Source organism: Leuresthes tenuis, unplaced genomic scaffold, assembly GCF_036924035.1.
Source record: "Leuresthes tenuis unplaced genomic scaffold, fLeuTen1.0.hap1 SCAF_24, whole genome shotgun sequence".
Lineage (NCBI taxonomy): Eukaryota > Metazoa > Chordata > Actinopteri > Atheriniformes > Atherinopsidae > Leuresthes > Leuresthes tenuis.
Window position 1 is genome coordinate 25405384 of NW_027325378.1, and position 7810 is coordinate 25413193.

At 44.2% G+C, this 7810-nt stretch overlaps 1 pseudogene; it reads right to left on the reverse strand.

Annotated features, from left to right (window-relative positions):
• Nucleotides 1–618: 618 nt before the first annotated feature.
• LOC140284434 (uncharacterized) lies at nucleotides 619–3831 on the reverse strand (annotated as a pseudogene).
• Nucleotides 3832–7810: the final 3979 nt, after the last annotated feature.

The following is a 7810-nucleotide window of genomic DNA, read 5'->3' on the forward strand; positions in this document are numbered from 1 at the left end:
CGTGGGACGACACATGAAAAGAGTTTGGATTGTCTGAGGCGTGGTGTAGGCACTGCTAGACGACAATCTTGGGACGAACGGAGGGACCGAGTTGTGACATAAGCCTTTGCAAGAGCATTCAAGTAGATGGGAGCCGTTCCATTAAGCACTTTGTAGGCTAACATCAGTGACTTGAATTTGATGCGAGCGGCTAAGGGTCGCCAGTGGAGTTCAATGAACAGAGGGGTGATGTGTGTTCTTTTAGGCTGATCGAAGACCAGACGCGCCGCCGTGTTCTGGACCTTCTGCAGAGGTTTCATGGTACAGGCTCGGAGACCAGTTAGGAGAGCATTGCAGTAGTCAAGGCGGGAGATGACCATGGCCTGCACCAGGAGTTGCGTGGCATGTTGGGTTAGGTATGGTCTGATCTTTCTTATGTTAAGTAATGCAAAGCGGCATGAACGAGCAACCAAGGTAACGTGATCTTTGAAGGTTAGTTGGTCATCAATCATGACACCCAAGTTTCTAGCAACCTTTGATGGAGCAAGAGATAGGGATTCAGTTTGGATGCAGATGCTGTGGTGTATGGTTGGTTTGGCTGGGAAGACAAGGTGGGAATTTCTTAAAATGACAAAGTCTTCACTTTTCCAGTGTAAGCTTACATTCATCTGGAACAACCCTGACTTCCTGCAAAACAAAAAAATGCTAAAATTTACTCTATGGAAGAACAAAGGAATAAAACATCTGGAACATATGATCCAAATTGGAAATTTTATTTAATTTGATGCGCTCATATCACAACATGGGATAGGCAGCAACAAATTCCTTGAATATCAACAACTTAAGTTTATAATAACTAAGAAATATATCCTCCACCAACCAGACTTACAACTCCCCATTAGAGTAGCAGAATTTTTAAACATCTGCACCCGAAAACTAATATGAAAAATACATAAATTGTTGTCTAAGATAGATGACACAATTTCTCTACCATCCTCAAAATGGGAGGCAGATCTATCCATCAGTTCTAATCATAACTTCTGGGCACAAATATGTTTGAACACCTTCAGAATGACTCGAAATCCTAACTTGCAGCGTATACAATACAAAATTCCTCACAGAGCACATTATACAGGACAAAGAATAATTGTCCTGTATAATTAGGTCATAATTTAGGTCATTCCACCATCGTGGGACGACACATGAAAAGAGTTTGGATTGTCTGAGGCGTGGTGTAGGCACTGCTAGACGACAATCTTGGGACGAACGGAGGGACCGAGTTGTGACATAAGCCTTTGCAAGAGCATTCAAGTAGATGGGAGCCGTTCCATTAAGCACTTTGTAGGCTAACATCAGTGACTTGAATTTGATGCGAGCGGCTAAGGGTAGCCAGTGGAGTTCAATGAACAGAGGGGTGACGTGTGTTCTTTTAGGCTGATCGAAGACCAGACGCGCCGCCGTGTTCTGGACCTTCTGCAGAGGTTTCATGGTACAGGCTCGGAGACCAGTTAGGAGAGCATTGCAGTAGTCAAGGCGGGAGATGACCATGGCCTGCACCAGGAGTTGCGTGGCATGTTGGGTTAGGTATGGTCTGATCTTTCTAATGTTAAGTAATGCAAAGCGGCATGAACGAGCAACCGAGGTAACGTGATCTTTGAAGGTTAGTTGGTCATCAATCATGACACCCAATTTTCTAGCAACCTTTGATGGAGCAAGAGATAGGGATTCAGTTTGGATGCAGATGCTGTGGTGTATGGTTGGTTTGGCTGGGAAGACAAGCAGTTCAGTTTTTGGGAGGTTAAGTTGGAGGTGATGGGCTTTCATCCATGTTGATATGTCAGATAGACAGTGTGGTCGTCAGGTGGGAATGACAGATAGAGCTGGGTATCATCAGCATAACATTGGTATGAGAAGCCATGTGATCGGATGATCTGTCCCAGTGAGTTGGTGTATATGGCAAAGAGAAGAGGTCCCAGTACTGAACCTTGGGGGATCCCTGTGGCGAGGTGGTGTGCTGCAGAAGTGTGACCAAGCCAGGATACTTTGAAAGACCGACCAGTGAGACCAAACCAGGAGTGTGCTTTCCCTGTAATGCCCTTGCTTGAGAGTATGGACAAAAGGATACTGTGGTTGACAGTGTCAAATGCAGCTGATAAGTCGAGCAGGATAAGTACAGAGGACTTAGCTGTCGCTCTGGCTTCTTTTAAGGCTTCTGTTACAGCCAACAGAGCCGTTTCGGTGGAGTGTCCCCTTTTAAACCCAGATTGGTTCGGGTCAAGGAGGTTGTTATGTGAGAGGTCATCTGTGACCTGCTTAAAGACAGCCCTTTCAATGATTTTAGACAGAAACGGGAGGAGAGAGACCGGCCGATAATTCTTCACATGAGTTGGAGGGGGGGAAGGTTTCTTGAGCAGCGGTGTAACCTGAGCTTGTTTGAATGTGGTAGGAAATGTGCCCGATGTCAGTGAAGCATTAATCACATGCGTGACTGCTGCAGTTACAGTAGGAGCAATGTATTGGAGACCATTAGTAGGGACGGGGTCCACCGGGCATGTAGTAGGATGGTTACATGTGAGAAGTTTAGACACACTGCTCTGAGCGAGAGGTATGAGGAAAATGATGCAGTAGGACTTCTGCATGCAGATTTTGTGGTATCAGGTTCGGTAAACTGTTTGCTTATAGCTGCCACTTTGTCAGTAAAAAATGAGGCAAAGGTGTCTGCTGTTAGATTGGTAGCAGGTGGCAGAGGCGGAGGATTAAGTAGAGTTTTGAAGGTGGAAAAAAGTTTCCGGGTGTCAGTAGTACTATGAATCTTGTTGATGTAGAAAGACTTTTTTTGCATCAGTAACACTGGATGTGAATGATGACAGTACCGCCTGGAGTTTAGCTAGATCTGCAGGATCTTTTGACTCATGCCATTTCCTTTCGGCAGCTCTGAGATTGGTGCGCAACGCTCGGAGAAAATCATTACTATCATTACAGGGAGGAGAATGTGCTGGAGGTTGGAAGAGTGGAGGCAACAATGGCGGAGAAGCGGGTGGGCGACAGGTTGCGGAGATTGCGGCAGAAGGAAACCATAGGGGTAGAAGCAGATGGTCTTCTTGGGAGACTCACTCTGAACTAAATGAAATAGTGGTCAGAGAAATGCAGAGGTGTGACAGATAGGGACTCTGTGGCACAGTTTCTTGAGAAAACGAGATCTACCACTTTGCCAGCTTTATGGGTCGGAGAACTGCTGAGCAGTTGTAGCTCAAACGAGTGCATTAGTGTCAGAAAATCAGAAGAGTTAGGACTGTCAAGGTGGATGTTCATGTCACCAAGGACAATTATGGGACGGTCATGCTCGGGGATAGAAGAGAGCAAGGTGTCTAGTTCATTTAGAAAGTCACTGAGTTGTCCTGGTGGGCGATATAAGACAATCATATAGATTTTGACCGGTGCAGTTACCAAGATGGCGTGGTATTCAAAGGTATTGTATTTAGCATCAGGTAGCAGTTGGGTGTATTTCCATTTGTTGGAAATGAGCATGTCCGTTTCACATCCTCTCCCAGATGTACGAGAGGTATGGGAGAATGAGTGGTTGGTTGAAAGTGCAGCCAGGGTAGCTTTGTTTTCAGGCTTAATCCAGGTTTCAGTAAGAGCCAGGATGTCAAGAGACAAATGGTTGGCTTAAGCCATAATGAAATCTGCTTTGTTTACCGCTGATTGGCAATTCCACAACCCCACAGACAAGGGTGTGTCACAGAGTGAAGTCGGCTTTAGAGAGCGGAGGTTGTTAAGGTTGCGGTGGCGTTTGGTTGTGTGAAACCTTCTGTGTGAGCAGGGGACAACAGGAATGGGTTTGAGGCACATTGTAAAGCAGATGGTGAGGCCAGAGCGACATGGATGAGAAAAGTAGGACAGGTTCGCCTTGTTCAGTGGCCTTGCTGGGTGGACACACGCAGTTAGACACGCTCGTCTTTACCCAAGAATGTCTTCACACGAGAATGACTGACGCTTCTGCTGACGCTTCAGGCGCCACCCCTTACTTTATGTTGTGCGCACAAATGCGTTGGCTAATTGCACTAGGCTGAGACCGCCCACCTAGAGTTAACCAACAAGTGTTTTCAGAGAGGAGAGTGACCGCCCGTTCACAGCCCCTGAATACTCTGATTGCTTTGCGATGGCCCAACCGAGGCTACTAGGCCACAGGTTTCACCCACGGATGGGTTTTGATCACTTTCTCAACAACAACAGATATTGAATTTGGCAAGAAGTTTAGAAAAAACTTACACTAGTTGTTAGAAAAATGATATAGTTATACTATGAGAAAAGCTGCAGGAATAAGAGTTTCTGTGATGTGGGGAGGCCTCCTCCTGTCTTTTGGTTCTCATAATACTATGTAGCAAGCAAAAGTGTTTTGTGGACAGACTTGCTGGATTCTTCGTTGTTGAACTTACCAGTGGATTTATGGTAAGGAACCCTTTGTGTTGCTATTGTTGGCGAGAAATAGTGTGATTATTGAGGATAAATTGGGATTATTTAATATTATTATTATTTATTATTTAATTGTTAGAAACAATAGGCCTTTAACTAAATATGGGCGTTGTTAATTTCCAATAAGAAAAGTTACTATTTCGAGTGCAACTTAGTATCAGGAAAGCCTTTAGCTGGTACTGTAAGTAGCCTTTTAGCTGGTACTGTAAAAGTAGTCAGGAAAGGTGAAAGGTCTATGCGAAGACTATGAGGTAATAGCCTTTTAGCTGGTACTGTAAAAGCAGTCAGGAAAGGTGAAGGCCCATAGTCATATTGTGTTTAATTAAACCAGGATAACATAGCAGAAGCAGTCAGTGAAGGTGGATCAAAGGAAAAGCCTTTAGCTGGTACTGTAAGTAGCCTTTTAGCTGGTACTGTAAAAGCAGTCAGGAAAGGTGAAGGTCCATAGTCATAGTGTGTTGGATTAAACCAGGATCACATAGCAGAAGCAGTCAGTGAAGTTCAGTCCATAGTCTGTGTGAGAAGACTACAGGAATAAATAACTCTGCGCCGCGCGTTAGAAATGGAATCTTTCTTAAGAGAGTTTGCGATGGGAGATCGCAAGAATTAAATCCATCTATGTTTGTTTGTTAAATTGTTTGTCAAATTGTTGGTTTGTTAAATTCTTTGCTGCGGTGTTGTTTTATTAGCTATGTATGTATGAGAGTGAAACAGCTGTGTGTGTGATGTTGCTGATGCTAAAGGGCCTGGTTGTTGAATTGTTTGTTTGTTAAATTGTTTGTTTCATTGTTGTTTTATTTGCTATGTATGGATGAGAGTGAAACAGCTGCTGGTGTGTGATGTTGTTGATGGTGACAACAGAAATAATGTATTTACTAATGGAGTTGAAGTGAACATTTGAATCTGGTTGTTGCTCGTGACATAACGACAGAAGTAGTGTTTAATTCAGTAGTACTCACAATAGCTCCACTAACAATTGATTAGCTGCAAGAGGACAGTATGGGAAATACTTGTGTTAAAGCTAACCGGGAGTTAAGTGGGAGTGCTAGAATCATGTTTCAGAAAAAACCCAGATAATATTAAATACCTAGACAGATGAGAAAATAAATTTGGGTTTGAGGGAGATTTGAACATGGTAAAATTGCCCAATCCTAGAGAAGGGAAAAAAAAGTAATGTACAAAGTAAATCTAGTTTAAAAAAAAAAAAGAACAACAAGGGTTAAAGCTATACATTTGTACAAGTTTGTGTATTAAGATTTAACAGCTCTCTTAAAAAGTTAAAGTTCAGAAGATCTCAGACAAACAAACAGAGCATTTCAAATCGTTACTCCTTTCACAGGAAAAACGGTCTGAGCAAAAGATGTTTTACAAGCTGAGATTTTTATCATTTCCATAAAAAACCTGCCATTCTTAGGCAAAGTTCTAGAAAGAGTTGTACAACAACAGCTTTCTGACTTTTTCCTGTCTAACAATGCTTTTGATATTTTCCTCTTACAGTCTTGATTTTATGTGTTTAACTGAGAGATGAAACGACAAGACCGAGAGTGGCGAGGGTCTTTGTGCCATATTCAGGGACAATATACCCACTCACAAGATCAAACATTTAGTTTTTCCTTAATTCGAGCATGTGTCATTTAAAATGGAGATAAAACGATCTTAAATACTTTGTATCACCGCAGAAGGATTTTATTGATGATTTTACTGAATTTCTTTAAATTGCGTGCACTGCTGTTGACTGTTTAGTCATAACAGGGGACTTGAAGGTGCACATAGATGTAGCCCATAATAAGCAAGCTAAAGAACTCACTGCTTTCCTTGAAATGTTTGGTCTAACTCAGCGTGTGACTGAACCCCCCACCCCCTGCAAATGATCACTTTTGAAAATACTAATGATGATGATCTGTGGAGCTCTTACACATCAAGTCTTTTGAATGTTTTGGATACCATTGCTCCTGTCAAGGAGTTTTGACTGTCTGAACTCGTCTTCCCATAATATTAAATAGCTAGTAATGTCTTTTCCCATAACATTGAATTTTCCTTTCCCATAACATTGTGTGGCCAGCAAGCATATACAATAAACAATATTAATAGCAAGAGCACCATTTTGTTGGCAGACAACTCTGAGCCAGCTTCCTGACAGGTTGTGCGGACTTGTCTCTTTCTTGCAAGAAATAAATGTTTTGTGTTAATCGTATCCAGTGACTCTGAGCCTAATTTTGAGAGAATTTTTCTAACTCTAGCAGACACACAGTTCTTTCCGTGCAGTTCCGTGCAGCTTTATCACATAGTAGGGGTGGTGGGTTGCTGTCCCGTCAATTCTGGGCAGTTGGGGGGGGGGCTGTGTGACTTCACACGTCTGGTGGTCTCTCGGGTCGTGGGGGCCGGGTTGACTATTGTTGGGGGGGACTGGGTGTCTGGCCTGGTTGGCAGTTTAGGGGGCTTGCGGGTGGAGCTGTCTTGCGGCGTGGGGCGGGGTCACTTTGGGGTCCTGGGGTGGTGGCCGCTGGCTTTGGGCCGGGTGGCTGGGCTGCTCTGGCGTGGGTGGTGTTGCTGGGCCTGGGCCCTGGTGTCAGGGCACTGCCCTGCGCCCTGGGGGGGTACCCTGCCTGTGCCTGGGGGGGTCTGGGTTGCCCTGGGCACGCCATGGCGTGGGTGGGTTGGTGCTGGTCCTGGTGTCGGGCTGGTTGCTCTGAGACCTCCGATGTGCCCGCGGGTTTTTTTTTTTGGGTATCGAGGCGTACAGTGGGGTGGGGTGGTGCTTTCCCCCTGTTGGGGTCAGCCTGGGTGGGCCTAGGTGATAGTGGGTCTCAGGCCCGGGCTACAGAGATTGTTGTGAATGTGTGGTTTGTTTGGTTGTTTTTTCTCCCCTTTTTTTCTTTGTTTGTAGACGCCCTCTGGGGTGGGGCAGGTGGGTGCCTTCTGGGTACACAGTAGGTCTTGGGGGGTGGTAGCACTGAGTGGTACCAATATTTAAGAAGATATACTGGGCCACGACACCAGAGGAAAACCATTCTTGCACAGGATGATAACAGGTAAATATAGGCAAAAAATTTCCATTTAAATAGAAACAATTCCATATTTCATACAATTATATCTGAGGAATTACCAACCTAAACTTATCAACAACATGGTACTCAGTTGAAAAGATGGGCAGTAGTGGAGTTTTTTTTCTTGGTGTTTACACTACACTACGTGTGCTGGCAGCGATAAACCAATCAGAGAACATTACGTAATATGTACGCCTTATAATCAGGTGTGCCTTATGTATGGGTTAAGTACAGAAATGGACCCCGTAATTGAGGGTGCATTTTAAATTCAGGTGAGCCTTATAGTGCGGAAAATACGGTACTTGTTA